This window comes from Bombus vancouverensis, chromosome 4 (genome assembly GCF_051014615.1).
Source record: "Bombus vancouverensis nearcticus chromosome 4, iyBomVanc1_principal, whole genome shotgun sequence".
NCBI lineage: Eukaryota > Metazoa > Arthropoda > Insecta > Hymenoptera > Apidae > Bombus > Bombus vancouverensis.
In genome coordinates this window covers 6,624,031-6,643,646 of record NC_134914.1, presented here as the reverse complement: position 1 = coordinate 6,643,646, position 19,616 = coordinate 6,624,031, and the positions used below count along the sequence as shown (strand labels likewise).

Below are 19,616 nucleotides of genomic sequence, written 5' to 3'. Positions count from 1 at the left end.
GTCAGGACAGCCGACATGGAAATACTTGACTTTCCCTCGAGTTTTGCCTCGACTCCTCTTCCCTTTCTCTGTTTCGAATCTCCTTTCTATTTCCCGCGAATTAACGTCGTAATTTTATCCGATTACAAGCATTCTATTGAAATTAATGGCGAATCATTGTTATTTTTGGTCTTGGAAAAAATCTACAGCTGGTTTTAAATAAATTTGTATACATCTATGGGTAATTTCAAGCGCAAAAATCCATGGAATATATAAAATGCTCAGTGTATTATACTTGTTGTAATAACTGCATTTTATGACTAAAAAGCCAGTTCGAAATTTTCAGTTTCTGCACCGGTACGAGATAGGTACAAGATATCGCGCAACAAAGTCTGATTAGAAGTATGCAAAATTGAATTAGTTGCGCTTATTAAAAAATAGAAGGGAGCAATATTTTTATAATATTTCCTCGTTAGTAAAGAACTTATTACAATATCTTGCTGTTTTAAGCTTGATTGCGACATAGTTAAAAGATTGCAAAGAAATTGGAAATCCTATTATGTGTACAGCAACGCCCAGAATTTTAATTTCAGCATAACAGCTAGCGCGTATTTGTGTGCACGTGTACAACCGCAATACCATGAAATAGCGTGATGCAGTTAAAAATAATATCGTTACGCTTTCCTGTGTAAAATCATGGTATCGCGTTATGCCACGATTTTATCGGGAAAAAATTCTCGGCCAGCTTGTGAACTGCGTCGATATCACTGTTACCGAGTATATAATCGCTATAGTTTGCGGTTTGTAGAAACGAAAATTCGTAATTAGTTTAAACCAATGGCACAATTTTAAATGTTTCCGTACTTTTCTTCGTTCATTTTTATTCGCCTTATTCATTGAAAAACATATGCTTTCTATGTTTCTTGATTTTTCTCAGTTTTCGTGTTACATACTTGATGGTTCAATATGAAATAGTTGAAGAGGCGATAATTAATAGTTCATTACAGTTTTGTAGTCAAAACATTTTGCAGTCTCCCGTTACACGGGATTCTACTGTATATCATAGTACACAAGGTATTCTAGAAAATGAATCGTCAGACGCAATCATTTACACATTTCACCCACGTCTACAAATAAACAAACATTGACGAACTACTATTCGCGAATCCCGTTACCGCTCAAACGTCATCTTACCGTCGAACAGAAATTTCAGCGTGGACTCTCGAGCAGAAACTCGTCACGTGGCTGTGCGTCTGTTGCGTGAACAGGCCTCGGTATTGGTTGCTGAAGGAAACCGGTAACTTCAGAACCGACGGAACCCGTTTACCAGCGATATACCGTTGCACAGATGCGGCTCTGCTCTCTGGATCGAGAGCATGCCTATGTTCGAGTTGAGCAAAAGAGAACACAAAAACCACCGCAGCAGGACTCACCGCACAGTCTCCTCTCCTTCTTTCCCGACTTTCTCCTCGTTCTTTCACCCTTCTCCATGCTACTCTCGATTTCTTCTTCGTTCCCTTCTTTCTGTATACATACTTGGTTTTGCCACTGGCATGTTTTGATTTGCGTTTCTGTGATATATATATATATATTTTTTTTTTGTCCAGTTGGTTCTGGTTCTCTACGTGAGCTCTTTTTTTGAATGTGGTTTGATTGTATCATATTTTTTGGTTCCTTCTCTGTGAGTTCACGCTTCCTGATTCGTGTTCCAGAGTACTACATACTTTTTGCATTCAGTATAAGAGTATCGAAGAGTTTTTTTCGATGAATTCTTGAGTTAGTTCTCTTCTGTTCTTCTTTGTTGTATGCTGCGTATTGCGTCTTTCTTCCTTTTTATCTTTATGTAACATCGCCTGCCTTTTATGCCACGATTTCTTCGCAGTTATAATATGTGATGGGCTTAATACTTACTGTTTTAACGTTGAAGTATCGTGTACAACTTGTATTGAATAATTCCTAACATCTGCTATGATTTGAAATTGAAATCAGGATTAAAATTGATCATCGTCACACGTGCGGCCTACTTTCGTCTACTAACACAATTTTGTCTTTTCGCTTGCCACATTGAGGTAGATGTACCGTGTGTGAATATTGGCATCTTTGTTTGAATATTATTTTATTCGATGTGTGGTCATCGATAAACATACGAAATTTCCTTACATCAAAATTTGTCGAATCTATCTGACTCTATTTTATTCTATCTCTATTTCCCTCGTTGATGGGTTTCTTTCGTGGTTTCTTTCCCAATGTGACCAGCGGTGTCGTAACGAGACATCCAGTCCCATAGGGAACATATTCGAGCATAGTCGTTGAAAGAAGTTCACTTGTACGCGAATCCGGGTTAGCCATGGTAATTTCAAGAAGTGTTACGTTGATTGTATTCGAGGGAATTGCCGTCCTCTGCAAGAATTACGGTTCCGAACGATTCACGATTCACGATCGGTGAGTTTCGTCCAAATATTCGGAGCTTCTCTTTACTTTCTTTTCTGTCCATTTAGCTACTTAAAATTCACCTTTGAATTACTTTTATTTAATTTCTGAGAATCGTGATACTAATGTACTGTCAAAATTTTGGGTACTACGCTATATATCAGATTCTGTAAGACATACTATTAATTTTTTTTTTACAGTGTAGTATTTTATTATTATAAATAAGTATTATTAATAAGTATAATAAATAAGTATTATTTTTTTACATACAATTTCTACTCTACTTTAGATTCTTTAAATTATTATTCTTATTTTGTTAATAGTAGGTTTATCTTTATAAAACCTTGAGATTCTTCTAAAATAACATTTGGTGGCTTTCTAAGTTAGAATTGATATTTGTGATAATATCTTCGAGAAATGGATGGGTTATTAGATATTACCTATTCCATGTTTTTATTCCAATTCATATGATTTTATAGATTACATGAACTATATGGACATATGAATTTAACACTGACCGTATTTCACCAATTGCTTAGAAAATATTATACTTTACTCGATAATTCGATGGTGCATTTGAACGTAAAAAATCTCCATGTTATATCGTTATAAGCAGTGTAACAATCGTGGCTTACATGCTTTTCTTGTTACAAGCAAATTGGCCGATGTCGCGTTAATAAACGTCAATTAAACGAGAGTTACAATGGTAGCACATGTTAAGCAACCTTTTTAAGCGATTCGAACAATACGACCAAAGTTTTGACAAATCAAAAAGAAAGTCTGACCAGAAACTTTTCAAAAGTCGCCGAATTATACCTAAAACTGAATTTCTTCAGGTTTGAAATTACAAAGTTCAAGTAGCTTCGAAGTTGAAGAACGAGTGGGCCATTAGAGTTCAAAAAGTCTTCGAGTTATATAAAATTAACCCAAAGCTCTTTCTTCGTTCTATAACTTTTCTCGAGAAAAATATTTTTAAAACGCGTTGTCAGGTTGGAATTTTGTTGCTCTTCTTTTTTTGGGGCTGGGGGGGGGGTTCCTTAATCTCGTCATTTTCATCATTTTCCGTAATTTCGTTAAAAAAATTCGTGCAGCTAACGTTTTTACCACATATCTTATGTTTAATGGGTTCACGTAGACTTTTGTGATCGACTGTACATACTATTGTAAGTACCTAATGTGACCAGATTGTTTTATAATCGACTGTACATGCGAAAAATATGTTGACACTCGAATGAATTGCATCGTTAGCATTATTTGTAAGAATTATTTGCCATTGTTCACATACGCGAACGAAATCTCAATCAAAATAAAAATGAAGTGTCGAATAACCATCGAAGCGACATTATTAATTCGCTGGTGCAAAGAAATTGCATTCAATGCCTGGAATTTCGACACAAAAGGCATTAGACGCGCAATGGTCTATAAAATATTTCGCAAGAATGCGGTGATAATACTATAAAGTTAATACCGAGAAAACAAGATATAGAATAAATAAATACAGTGACTGTAGAAAATGCGGAGGTCAATTCCAATAGTTCAAAACTGAATCTATTGCAAAACGTCCAACTACAAAGTCCATGCTACTACGGAGAGTACATACATATAATAAATTCAATTATGGATATACATTTTACTTCAATTACCTATAGTCACACTAATATATAGCCCGCGAAGAATTAAATCTGATTCGCGTACAAAACCCTTCCTAAGGAAACAGTAACTAAAAGTCAGCGTAATAATCAAAGCCGTTAAACTTGCTCTAGTAACAAAGTAATGGTCTATCAAACAGGGTATTGCCATACTCCGTAATGTCACTAATGACTAATCAAAAAGTATCCATCGTACAAGGTTTACAATCCGTCAACGTTAGCAATTATCTATGATCTATCCTATTAGTCTACCAGTCATCCTTGAAACTATAAAAGAGATCTCGTTGGCAGAACTGTGCGTATAGTTGCCCACGAAAGTATTTGAATATTTAACGAACGTTTAATAAAACATTTTGAAATTTCATTAGCACTGTAACGAGACACGACTAACATGCTTATATCGATCTTTGAAACCAATCTAAAAGTGTATATAGAAACTACAAGATCAATGCAACTGTGTATACAGCGAGAGAGTTTTTAGTACAAAGATTTATTCCAAGCTTCACCAAGCTTCATAATAGAGCTTATAAAATTTCAAAATATGTATTTCGTATAATAAACGTAGTATATTTATAAAAGATATTTGCTATAAGTATTCGTATAGTTTCCTGAGCAACTGTATAATATCACGAACACGAATCGTAAAGTTGGTGATTGGGTCTGATCCCCTCTCCCATAGACCGTTCTCTATCTGTGCATTGGCACGTCCGCTCTCTGATGCTACATACGTTCCGGTGACTACCGTAAACGTAAATTCAAGGACGGCACGAGCACGTCAAGCCTTTGCACCATCGACGATTCGAGGCAGCCATGTATTTCGATGGCCAATAAAATCTCGCCGCTGGAAAATCCAAGCATGGACCAGTTTTCAAATGGATGTTACGGCCGGGAAATTTCTCGTGGAATGACACGATTGTGATATGAGATGTCGTGGATATAATTCGCCTCCTATCCACTCACATTCTCCATGATCCAATCTCGATATCGTCGATATCGTATGTTGATGACTTGTTTATCAGATGGAGCGCGGCTTCCTTTTGTACGTATGAACGAAAGAGTTACAATAATTTGTTTCTAAACTTAATTAGATTTCGTTGCGAGATAATCAACTCTAAACGTTTCTGAAAATTCAAATAATGGCAGATTTCTACGAAACCGTGTATTTCAGGATTTAGAGGTATACATCTTTATTCGATTGTCCTACTGCTTTTATAATCTCTGCGAATTAATATGTTCGTAATAAATATTTTCTATCTTCATACTTATATATTCTTTGTATACATATATATGGGAAATCTGTATAAGGGGCTTCTACTATATCATTCATAAAATATTCTCAGTATAAAGAATCAAATTCAGTGGAATGTATAATATTTCATAAAATTTATTAATTATAAGATATACGTGCATTCAGACTGATTCTCTGCTTGCCGTATATTTTATGCATAAATGAAATTGAAGATGTGTATGGAATTATCTAAAGCCGTGATTAATTTATCATAATTATGGCCCCGTGTAATTATTCTGAAGCATATCGTCATGCTTGGTTATGATCAAATAATTTTCATTAGTTTATTCTCTTCAGGTAAAACATATATTGTTATTATTTTTTTTTGACATAATCTATTGTTTTACATAGGTTTATTGCAGTTTAGTTTAATTGTAACGCACAGCGTGATAGCGTACACACGTGTATAATTCAGTGTGAACGTAACAGTGTAACCTTGTCAGAACATTGTATTCTCGCTTGTGTGAGAATGCGTAGTGTTAGTTATAGAAACCAACACGAGATAATTAAGGAACTTGAGAATTGTGAAAATGTAACATTGGGACATCGACGAATCCATGAAAATTGAAAAATTAAAACGTCACCTGTAATATGTACATATTTGATAAAGATGCATATTAAACATGTGCTGGTTACTATTTTATTGATTGCTAAATTCAAAATTACGTATCTATTAAATATTAAAAAATAAAAATCATATATGTATAGTAATGAAATTAAAAATGTTTCTTCTTTTTTTATAGGTGAGTTCATTCGAAAGATTCTCATTTCCATCTGAATATCGTAGAGTGAATACGTAATTTTTCTACATTTTGAATCATTTTGGCTTCAAAATTAATAGTCAGCCAACCAGTTACCAATATAATATAATACGATGTTTGAAATATCCTCTTCATATATTTTTCCTTTATCGCTAAATAAAAGCTCTAGAAGCTTTCCAATTTAATTGGGAAAACTCTGAAAGCTGTACAGGTTTCAAATTTATTGGCACACGATGAACTAAATAAAGGATACATAAAAAGTATACAGGAAAGTTTGGAAATTTGAATGTGAATTCAAATTTAATCATCCTATCACTCTTTCTCAGTTTCACAAATCATTATTATCGTATTATTTGTTTTGTAATTGACAAACACTTTCTAAATAGAAACTGTAATTTATGCCTAATTTATTTATACTTCGCCATTAGATGCAGCAAAGTACATACTACAGGTCAAAATATGGCGAAACGTTTTAGTTATGTCCTGCGAACTATAATTATTTCGCGTAATTTCACGAAATGCTGTTTATAGTTTGCATCCGTGGTTCAAAGCGTTGTTTAAATTAATTTTCGAGGAAACTTCCTTCCTGTAATAATTCAGGCATTGCTTGAACTGCAGTTTGGTCACCATTATCGACTTTGTTCTCGTATAGCCGAATAATTGTCCAACATGGTTCTTGCATTTTCTCATAGTCTCACATCTCAGTTTCTAATGTTTCTATTACCGTATACATTTGGTATCCATTTACTAACACAACACTCGAACATGTCGGGCTAATTAATTCTCAAATAGTACTGCAGCTTTCTAAATGACCGTTATAATTCATGTTAGGTTACTAAAAGTTAGGATATTTAATGTTATATTATATTTTACATTTCCCGCAATAGAAATTAGTAATAAAATTAAATGAAATTAAAAGCTCGGAAATTATTATGATTCTTGACGATTAATGAATGACCTAATATCAGTTAAGAATGAAGTGAATATAATTTCTAAAAAGTACACTTCCTTTATCAGACTATAAAATATTTCCATAGAATTAAAGCCATTTTGTCATCTTAAATTATACTATTATACAAATACAAATTTTAATCTTTTGCATCTTTCTGTTGCTGGAATTCATTATCATATTAATTAATATTTATATTCTGAACGAAGTTATAATAAGTTCACGTTTTATTCGAAATTTATTACATATTTCGTATTCGGAAACTTTTTAAATTTTTATTTGATCTTTAATGCATACATACATACATATAACAAAATATACATATTGCATGTTGGGAGTATCAGTCGATACTCGATACATATTAACTGTTTACGAATATCCTTTTTCTAGCCATTTTGAACAACATATTATAGTACATATTTGCTACTTCCTTTCCTTGATATTACTCTGCTTCGTCATATCATTTCCGTTTGTGCTACATAACTATTTCAGTAACAGATAGAAACACAAGATACTCTGTTCAATATCTTAACATTTAATCATATATTTTAATTATATACTTCGTAAAATAATCTTGATTAGTTCCAAGAGTCTAGAGTCATGAAACCTTTACGAGGAAAACGTACCGCGAGTCTGCGAGGTAAAATAAAAAAATAATCGAAAATGTTAGTGATTTTTGGTGTAGGAAAAGTATTTCGTTCAAAGCGGAAGAATGGTGGAAAGGAAAGGGAAATCCTATGCATCTTAAACGTGGCCGTTTCTCACGGACCATCCTATTTTGTTTTTACCAAAACGTCGGATCGTGAGTCGATCGTGGAAACACGTCTTCTCGTTGTTTGCGCGTACTCTCGAGGAGCCTGCTGGGTAAATAATTCAAGTCGCGAATACTCGGAATAAAGGAGGTCTGAGACTTCCGTGTGCCTTTTCTTGCAGTCAACCAAACTTTTGTCGTGCACTAATTTTTTTATCCATTTTATAAAACGTTATAACTGAGACAATTTTATTATCGCTAATTTGCTATCTATGAAATTCATTGATTACTTCTTTAGAAATTTATGTAATGTAATGTGTCTCTGTGCGCGTAATTTTAGCATATTATTCAAAAGTCAAGATTGTCCGTGGTTTATCGCTAAAAACAAAGACATTAACATTTTCGTGGGGACCGTGCTTATTGTAATATATATGTTCCACACATAATGTAGCATCAGCTGGTGTTCCTATGCTATTGCTATAGTGGAGATACTACAAGAGGAATTCTCTAAGCTCTTCGAGCTTAACCCGGATGACGTTATCTTAAACGAAGATAGAGATCTGGCAGTATTAAAAAATTTTGATTCGCGTAACTCTCGGAATTTGTATAATAATTAAGAACTTTGTCGAATATTGAGAATATAATAATGAAAGCCCTCGATGCGTTTTATATTAAGTGACGTATCCAAAATACATGAGAGAGGGAAGAGAATGCGGAGGAATCGTTAATTTATTAATTCTCATCAAACAAAGTTAGATTACTTCCGTTTCTTCCGGTAGCGAGGAAGATTGTCCACACAAAAGCCAGGCAAAGTCCGGAAGCAGCTCTAGGAAATTGAGAAATTGGGTGAAAATTAATATACCGCGCCGGCTTTGCCACGGCAGAAAATTCAGTAGCCAGTGGAATCACGTTCTTCGACGACTCTCGAAATATAGATATAAATATCGTCGAAAGGTTGCTTTCAAATATCGTTGCTTCGTTTGAGTATCTGCATGCAAAAGCGAAGATCCTTTCGCTTCCCTTTAACTTATACCAACGTGTGCTTGTGTAGGAATAAATATCGAGCTGTTGATAATTTCAGATTCCAAATGTTTTGAACGGTTAATGAACAAAAATGTTCGTAGCTATACCTATACTTATCCAGGAAAGCGAAAAATTGTTCTACCTTCCAATCTTTTTAAACAAAATATTTTTTATTTGTTATTTTTCCAATTTCTTTACTCTTATTGAATATATTAGATCGTAATTTGGTTTTCAGTTGGTAAATTAGTAAGATTCGGTAAGAGAATTATTACAAATATTGTTCGGAATTTTGACTGGCCGTCCGTTTATGACACGGACAGGTCCATTCTCTCCTTTAGGAAATTTCGAATTACATGTCCTCTCCGAGCTGTAAACCTAATGACTCCGAGGTCAGGTAAAAAATTCCGGGAAATGCTCCGGGAATCTGCAACGTAGGAGGACAGTTCATCATCAGACATCGTACCGTGCGGGTGAAATACTTCACTCCCAATAAGATCTTACCACCGCCGTGTTCATAACATCACACTTTACTTTTATACAAGTGCAAATACAGTGCTGAATTACTCTAACACTCAATCTATTAAACTTCCTCCACCTTGAGCGTTAAGTCATTCGAGGTACGCGATATCGACTGATCGGTTTGACCTGACCGGTTGCTCTTTAATCGAGAATTTGCACCAAATATCGTTGTCTTCTTCCCTGTACTAAATTAAAGTAGACATTACGTCTAATAATTAGAAAATAAATAATATCGTTTTCCAATAACGAAATTTAGAGATATTTTTGTTGAAACAACGCATTAATGGAGGACGGTGTTATAAACTTTAAATTCATCAAATTAAAAATACAGGCAGCAGAGATTCGAAGTTTGTGGAGTTAGAATAGCATCCTTGCTGTTATTTTATATTAATCGTTTAATTTCTGAGTCGTCGAGGAAATTATGATTGCAGATAGCTGCATCTACTAGGCCGGATGTCTCAGTTTAATGTCGCTTAGTACTTTTAATATTTTTGACCCAAAAAACTTTTCGTCCTATAAAGATCTTTTTTAAGATTATTTCCAAGAATTTTTGTCTTAGTGATTACATAATGAATGGCTCTCCAAATTTATACGAATTTATATAGCTGTTAAATTTTATGCAATTAAAATTACATAGTTACTTTATAAATTGATTTATTTTCAACATTTCTATCTTTTTCTTTTAACCATTTACACAAAAATCATTGATTCATTTGATATATGCAGAATTTTATAATCACGTAACCTAAAAAATCTTTCTATCTCTGTAACATTCGTTTCAAGGAATCGATGTAATCCATTGTTTATGCAAATGCGATTTGTCTTCTGATCTCTTTCTAATTGAACGAGAACGAGCGTTTTCTCAGTGTTCGCGATATAACGGCGAAGAAGCTGAGATGCATATTCATGGTTAGTATGCATGATGAATTTCAAGCGAAGAATAACACGACTGCTGCTGCCACGAAAAAAGGATGTTTGCAAATTTCACGGTATGGCCTGGCATCGTTAAACATCTTAACTTCCACCTTCAAAGCGTAAATCTCGCAAACACCTTCAATCCTGGTTTGGAGAAACTGCAGAAATTTTCATTCACCTTTTGTACTCTTTCTAAATTATTAGATTGCTAATTTAAAGTCTAGTAATTTAATTTAATTTATACATCCGTTAAAACTATATAATTTCACCGTTTTTTAAAAAACATAGTAATAAACCAAGGAAGTGCTTTGAAATAATTAATCTAAAGCCTTTTTGTCAAACAATCTTGTTGACGAATTCTCTAGAAAATTCACGACGAAGCGCATACATAATCTTCCGATATTCTTGTTCTTCCCTACTGTTCCTCCCCGATAACTTTGTCTATTTATCACGACGGTGACTCTAATGTGATGGTCCATGTGGCGGTTGGTAAGAAAAGATAACAAATCAATATTCGTTTATACGAATATATATATTATATAATGTAAAACGTTTCGAATAGAAAACGCGAGTGCTTTAAAATATCGTCGTAACTCTTTTTACTATTACAAATTTCAATGAGTATGATATTTGGGCAAAATAATTCAATTGAAATCCGTTACTTTGAAAATATTTTCCGTTCCGAGTCAGTTCTCTTGCTTTACCGCTCACAATCAGTTGCTCTTTCCTGTGTACATACAGTGTGTAGTTCCACCGCCACGCACATAATCCAAACCAAGTTTCTTGGAGAATTTTCACGCGCGTCAAATAGCGATTGTACCTAGAGCATCACGATTTCCTATTTCCGCCGAAATTCTGTCACCCATGAATGCATATTGTCAACGCATTCGATTAATTTCCCGGGAAGCCTAACAATCCTGTCGCCCTTGCTAAATCTTGACGCTAAGCAATATGCACGCTGCACTTGAAGTCGATTATGTAGTTAATGACAATGCACCTTGTTAATAGAATTTTGTTTGATTAACGCCATTGCTTAAATACATTGGAATAAATTGCCCAATAATTTGTAGTAACCTTATTTGTCTATAATTCAATTTTTAAATGCAATGAAATTTCCTATAGCTACAACAAATATTTCGAAATAGATGTGTATTTGCTAATAATGTAGTGAACGTGTAATATCGGAAATGCATTTGATAACACGAAAGTTGTGTAGGTACATGGTTGTAACCGTCTTTTATCAAACTATCATAATTTATACAACATTCATGAATTTTAATAATGCTTTTGTGCAATATCATTCTGAAATACATATTAATTTCCGTGAATAAATTTCTATAATAATTAACGATCTTAATACAAATGAATGTGATATTACGAATCAACAAATTTAACGGATATTTTATAGTCGTATAATTTTTGCCGGGAATATCGGTAATGTTCAACAATATTTAACTATTGTAAATATAAATATGAAGATAAATACATCTAAATATAGATATAAATATTAATATAATATTCTATATGTTCATGTACTACATAAAATCTAAGCATTTTCGCGCTTCTAAAATTACCATAAATGCATAAACATCCGCATTTTAATTGTGATAAATCTGATCTTGGAAATAACATCAATTTGATGTTTCTTCTAATTTCTCCGTTTAGGATGTTCTCAGAGAAACTTTTTAGAGATAGGAATGTGAAAGCACTAATTAGATTGTTTTAAATGGCTTTATCAATTTTGTAGTCTCGCTGCCCAGATCTCTGTCGTATGATGCGCAATTACGTTAGGTGGGGAGATCGTCCTCGATTTGGAATATCGTTTCGAGATTTAATACTGTATGTATGTATTTCGAGTTTCTGCGAAATAATATTTAGATATATTTATAAGTATCACTGGGATATTAGCGGATGAAATTTGAAATTTTGTATTGAAGATCCAATAATAGGATCATTTAAAGCTGAAATGAATGAATTAATTAACGAATATGTTTTATATTCACAATAATTTATCACAATAAAGTAAAAATTAATAGAACTTTTAAAAATGCAATGGAAAATCTTCATACGTTTATTTGTTATTAAAGGCTTTATAAGACTTTATTTACATAATTGTTTAGATATTTGTTATCATTATATGTTATAGTTTACTTGAAATGAAAAGTACAAAAGAAATGAGATGGATTTTTTAAATTATTTTCCTATGATATTGTTGCATAAAGTCATTAAAATAACTTTAAAGTGTTTTATTATATTTACAAGAATCGTGTATTTAAGTGTTAAGAAAGTGTAATAATTTTTTCGTTGTTATCAGACGTTGATATAGAATCAGTAATAGAGAATGATCGGTTAATTTTGTTAAGCATTTCTGCGTCTCGTTTCGTGCTGTTGCTACTGATTTTGTAATAAAGCCCCCTGGGAACGTCAACACCCAACAAATGTTATATCTATGCTACAGAAAGATCAATATTTTGTTGTTCCGTCGATTCTAAAACGTGTGCATCCACGATTGTAACAAAATGTAGCCTAGACACATTTCGATAAATATTATATTTAGTATTTGTAATTTATTAATGAAGAATTTTGTGTATAAAAAGATATTATTCAGATATACATGTTTTGGAATCTTTGTGAAACAGAAAAATTGAGAAATTCCAATTATATTAGATTTTATTCCATCAATTTTGCAAAACGTAAATATTGTATAATTTATTTTAAAATGTGAATTTACATAATTTCTATTTTATTCTTATTTTACACAGAATATTTACTTTATCTCGAAGAGATTTTACACATAAAATATCGCAACGCTTCGCATGTGTTCAAAGCCGATACTTCTTGGCGAAATTTTCGTACGAAACACCGTATCGCATCATTTTCAAATATTATCATCGTTCGAAGTTTCCGCGTGGGTTAAATCTTTCGAAAGCCGATAGTTTCGATATAACGAATTATCGTTAGCAGTGCATTCGTCTGTTTCATCGCGTTTATCAGTGAAAGTTCAAAGGAACATCTTGGTCGGCTGACACGGTTAATACTAGCGAAGTATATAAACGAGCATGCATATAAGCATCTAAAATCAAACAAGTTCGTAAAATTTATTAATGATTGTAAGTGTCCGCTAACGACCACTAAGAATTAGGTAATAAATAAAATAAATAAAATAAAACCAAAATAAAATAAAAAAATTTCATTCTAATAATCATTTGAGTAGAAGTTTAAACGAGTAATAGCTTGAGTAGAAGCAATTAATTGATTCGAGTAGAAGCTTATTTCGACAATGTTCAATCTTACTAAATGTTAACAAATTGTCAGCGATTTCTATATAACCAACATTCAGCCATAAAACAGCAAAGTATCGTTGCTTTTGCCAGTAATCTTGGAATATTACAAAGTTACACGACGCTAGCGCTACCCGTTGGTTTATTCGAGTCAATTCGTCAACGTTTAAACGATCGTTAATTTTATCTCGTTATACATAGCATAGCGACACGGAGAGGTCCTTGACTTTACAGTTCCCCTGCGACACTGTCGTAAATCTTGGCGATCGTAGGGACAAGTGTCGTTACTACGACAGGTGCGTCAAATTTACTTGGTGCTTAAAATCTTGCTGCTAAATGAGCGGTATACATCTGACACGCGAGCCACGGTGCATTACAATTTGTAAGCGAGTTTAGCGGGCCCTGATCTTCTCGCGCTGGATAAATGCACGTATATGGAAATTGCTAAACTGTTTTTTCGCGTCTTTCGTTTCAATTTTCCATTTTAATAGAAATTAGTGTAACAATATTAAATCGCCAACGACAATAAAGTGAAATTCAGTTTCAGCATCTTTTCCCGTGTAACAAATGAAACGAGCCGAGGTACTTTCAGCACGTGCACAGTGTTTAATTACAAAATTTTACATCCACGTTGTAAAGCGCAATTGATTTTTCGGGCTACGACGAGAGAATGAATTGCATACCTACTATCTGTTAACGATCTGTTATCGATTTATCAGTGTGCTCTTTTCGTTCTTCGCTCCTTCGAAATTCTATTCACGTCCACGATTTTGCGTGTACACGTGCGCGTATGGAAAAGTGCAGTTTTTAATTCCATACACAAGGCATAAATCGCAGTGTGTCTATTGCCCTTTTCCAACAATTGCAGCCTCCCAACCTGGCAACGCCATTCATTGAAATACAAATACATTATACAACGACCAGCACAATAATATTTACATAATTCCATTCAATATATGCAAAAATTTTACATATATAGTTGATAAGTATTTTCCAGAATAATTTTTTAATATTTCTTTCGTTCTGCTGTTTATTTCTGGTTGAGGAAGTGTTTGAAAATCGTAGTTTTAGAATGTTATTTTGGAAATATTTTTGTAGTTGGGACAGCGATGTTCAGTGTAATAAACATTTTTTTTTTGTTAAATAGCATTTGTTAAATACACCGATTAAAAGTATTAGAATACATTACTCCAAAACAGTACAGGTTTGTGGTTTTATGAATTTGTTTACAAAAAAAAGTGGTATCCAACAATGTTAAAATTAATGAATTAAGAGTGTATGCAACCCTGGAGACCAAAAAAAATAGGGTAAATCTAACATCCTTTTTCGCCTACAAGCATTCTGTAAAGGACCAAGATTATTATAGGAATTTTTAAACAACATCCTAACACTGTGCTCATGTATTTTTTATTACATAAAATTACAAATTGAGAGGTAGAACATTATCTGCACGTATCCAGCGGCAAATGTGACCGGATTGCAAAAAATAAAAAATTTTTGCGCGAACTTATGTGGGAATAAGTTATCTTCAATGTAGCGTTCGATTTTTCCAAAATTGTCGTTTTTGCTGAAAAGGAATCAACTTTAAACATCTATAAAAATTCAACGGATTATGATATCAAAGAAATTGTACGTCACGTTATAGGTGAATAACGTACAAAAATTTCAAATTATTCGGATAAACAAGTTTCGGAGATTTACTGGGTGTAAGGTCAGTAAAAAACGTTTCGGTAACAACACGTTTAAAGCTTCAACTTAATCTTTCTCTAAAATAAAAGAATGTAATCAGTTTTATAACTTGGCCATTTTTTAGAATTTCAAAATATCTTCTTATCGCAATATTCTACGCGTATCAAGCTTTAAAAAAATTGAAGAAAATAATTTCGATTGTTTGAAGTCGATAAAGGCTGCATACTCCCTTACAGAAGACGAACTAAAATATACTAAAATATGGACTCGCGTTGTTTTGGAATTCATCGCTTCAATTGGACGCTTATTCCCCAGCAACGAATATCGTTTCTATGGTTGCAGATGATTATGATAAAACGTTGATTATAATTTGTAACGCTGTCCCTTTCCACGTGGCTTTCTCCCGTTCTGTACAGCTCGATGTGTTCTGTTTTCTCTTTTGTTCGAAACGCGTGCTTCTCATTTGTATGCGTACGAGGCTTTGCTTTCATACCGCGTCCCTCCGTTCGAAATGTGTAAACGCGCTACTCTTCGCTATGAAATGGCCCCGCAATTACCGGTTTCCTGCAACGTGCACCGCGGTTTTTGCGCATCGATGCTTCTGCTTCTTGTTTGACCCCTCCACGTCTCTTCATCCGCATTGTTCACGCACCGTTCGCAATTTGCTGAATAACTATTTTCCCTTTTTCATCCTCTGCGATTGAATTTTTATTTTCTCGTGAGGAAAGAATTGTGTTATGGTTCGTTATTGTCGCAATAGAGGACGTAGGAAATAGTAATTGTTACAAAATGGTAGAATATTTTACGGTGATGGTTTGTAACTGAAAATTGAAACTCATTGCACGAAAATATAATATTTGAACATTTGCCATAGGAAACTCTTCTGCTATATATTGCATGTGCTGTATGAAACATTTTGAAATTTCATTAGCAACCTGTTATGAGACATAACCGTCGTGATTATATCGGTCAAGCTTGAAACCAATATGAAAATGTATATAGAAGTGGTAAGCTATTTCTTGCAAACATATATTTAATAAAAAATTCATTTCTCGGACGTGCTCATTTTTTCTACGTGCGATATGAACAGGGATGTACACAGTTGTTCCTGACAACTAGCGCTCTTTTGCTCGCTTAGCTGGAATTTAAAACACGCGTACGCAAACTGACAGCCGACTACTTTGAATAATGGAGGCAATAGAAAACAAGAATGCACTCGACGGATCGTCGATTGCGTAGAAGTCAATTTTCTGATAAACCAGTTATCAGAGCATCGTGTCTGCGCTGCGTTCAAGACAAATTATTCTTGCTCTTCGTTGCCGGGTGATAAATGTCGAGTAATTGCGATTGGTATTGGTGCAACTTTTATTCCGGATCAATTAGTTCGCGTTATTTGATTAAAAAAGTAATTTTTCTTTTCGAATGTTTGCTGCCTCATGTTCTGTCGATTTATTTTGGAACGCAGCTTGTTTGATAAATCGGTTCGTTTTGATGATTTATCATTGTACATTAAATCGAATGGAATGGAATAACGCCGTTGTTTCTCAAAATATTGATAATTGGTTAGAAAGTTTTTATCACGGATTCGTTATAACTTACGAGATAATCAGTTCGATCGTTATGTGATAAGCGTAAAAAAATGATATGAAATTTCCTGCAATCGGATTCTACTTATTTGGTATATAAATGCAATAATATTACTACTTTTCCTTTTTATTATCTCTCTATCTACCCATTGTCTTTCCTAACCAGTGTATGTGCATTAATTGTCACCATCTAGCTCTACATAAAGTCATAAACTGCAACGGCGTCGCTAGTCCTTTTTACCTTCGTCAATTAATCAATTTATTACATTTTTATTAATGCATGGTGACGAGGCCTGAATAATAACGCAACCTCGACATGTTTCTTTTTTTTCTTTCTCTAGTTACACTGGTTGATTATGTCAGTTAATGAAGCCACAGTACGGTCTGGTTCGCATTAACCGCGTAAAAAGTAATTTAGTATATGGAACGACACGTTTTATGCAAGTTTATTTGTGTTTACATTTGGAATCTCGTATCTCGTAATGAAGATTTATACCGGCGAGTTTTAAAGGAGATATTAAACGGGTTGCTTTTTGTGCGCTCGATTTTTCACTGAATTAATTCGCTGAATTCATAAAATGTAAAAGTGCTACGTTATTCATGGGGCCATGCTTGGATATACTTTTCCCGTATTTTCACCTGGGTAAAAGCATAAAGCGCGGAGAATGTTTGTACGGCGCATAGGCTAATTTCGATGATAATAGAGCGTATTGTATTTTGTGCCTGTGATGCTGTTTTTTCTGGTTCACCTTGTACAGTGTGATTTTTCGTACGTAAACATAAAGCATTTCGTTTTATCCGTGACACAATCAACCCAACGACAGCGATAGCAGCCAAAAATATGATTTATCCGAAGCTACTCGTAAATCGTATTGCTAACTGTATCGTTTCATTCAGTTGGTTGCCAAGTGTGTCCTGCACAGGGACGAGACAGTCGTGCATGATGAAGAGAACGCATAAAGAAACGCGGATCCGGAAACGAGGCTTTAGGCAGCAGGGTTTGCCATACGTCGATGGCATAATCTCAACCCACGGCTGAGAATCGGTGCCAAGGCTCGCATAAATTTCTCGAATGGAGCGAGTCTAGTAGAAGTCGTTTTCTCGCTGTCTCTTCGCCTCACTGTCCGTCCTTCTTCCATTTGTTCTTTCCGCTATAGAAGTCGCAGAACTTCCGCTACCCGCTACGGTTTCATACCACTACAGGGTACAATTTGTCTTTTACATTCGAAGTTTTCGTTGGCTATCTGCTTCACTTTCTCTTTTTGTTATCTCTCTATGGCGTAATTTTTAGAATTGCTCACTAATTAGTTCGAATTTGCTTCGTTAGTATGCAAGAGTAGGTAGCTTTGTAATTTAGAAGAAAAACTAATTTTACAAAATCTAATTTACCAATTGTCTATAATTTATTTAAAAGATTAATCTGCTTTGCTGTGTATTCGTATGTTCTGTCTATTGGTTATTCTAGAATCTCTTAGAATTCTTCTTTAATTCTTCTTTAAGGTACAGATAGAAGCGCAAGAAATTAGTTCTGATAAAAGAAAACTTTATATTACGAAGTAGTTTTTCGTGGACTGTAAATTGTATATAACATAAACGAATAATTGTTCAATAAGCTTCTTAATAATCTGCTTTTCATATAATAAATACCACCAAATATTGTTCTTCTATTTATGATCGTCTTTTATCTTCACGATGTTAAGCACTTCCATAAATAGAAGTTTCATAAGATACTTACTGACCCCTACTTATACCACTCTTCTGTATCAGTATGACGAATAAAATATGGCCACGCAGGTTATTCTTAAAGGATTTTTACCAATGAATCGATCTACCTTTCATTCTCGAATAGATTTTAATTATTCTTCGGTTGAAAACACATACACATGCATATTACGTTTTAGTCTTCAAACAGATGGAAGATGGATTGCATTTAAATATCAATTAACTTATTTTCAGCGTTTAAGTGTTTAACCTCGGACGAAGTCCCTGCTAATTTATAACATCATTTAGCCACGCTAGATTTACGTCAAGGTATCAGCTTTGCATAATTGTTAGAACGATGAACTTATTGACATTCGTTTCTATGCTATAATCCGCTGAAAGAATTTCGTGAGCCGCTGTATATGGAAAATGGATCGGATGATCGTAAAAGAGAAGCGTTTAGAGGTTTAATCGAAGGAAGAAATCGCAAATTGCTTTGCTCGTTGGCTGTTGGAGAGACTAGGGAATAAAAAGGCCGATTATTATCAGAAGCTTGAGTCGAGTTTTATTCGACATCTAGTGGCGACATGGTTCGCGACATCCCAGAGGTACGTTTACGCGCGCAATTACGAATATCGGATCGGTTATAAGTTTCTATCGCGATCGAATATCGGGGATCGAAACCATTACGGTAAATTGAGAACGGGACCGTAGCCCTGTGTAATTCCGATGGATCGATTTCGTTCGTTATCCGTGTCGCGGTCATTACCCCACGGGAAAAAGAATCGCTTCGCGCGATCCCGTGTCACGCGATTGTTCCTCCACGAACAGAGATGTACCTATTTCGATTATAGGATTTCACATTGTGTTGTATCGTATAATTCATATAATTCGCAGTTCCGATGATTTACAGTGGCTCATCTGCACGCGAAAATATCTGCACGTTTGTAACAGAAATGGAACATTGTTAATTACTCAAATTACTGTATCTAATAATGAAGAAACTCTTCATTATTTTTTATAACTTACTTAATATTCTTTGAATTTTATGTGTGTTCCTTGTCATCAAATGATGATGATAATAATAATAATAAC

The 19,616-nt window shown here is 34.1% G+C and overlaps 1 protein-coding gene across 2 annotated transcripts in view; it reads left to right on the top strand.

The window, feature by feature from the left end:
* Positions 1-19,616, top strand: part of Fur2 (furin-like protease 2) — a 413,482-nt gene that overhangs the window by 19,106 nt on the left and 374,760 nt on the right. The gene's annotated exons all lie outside the window — the stretch shown is intronic.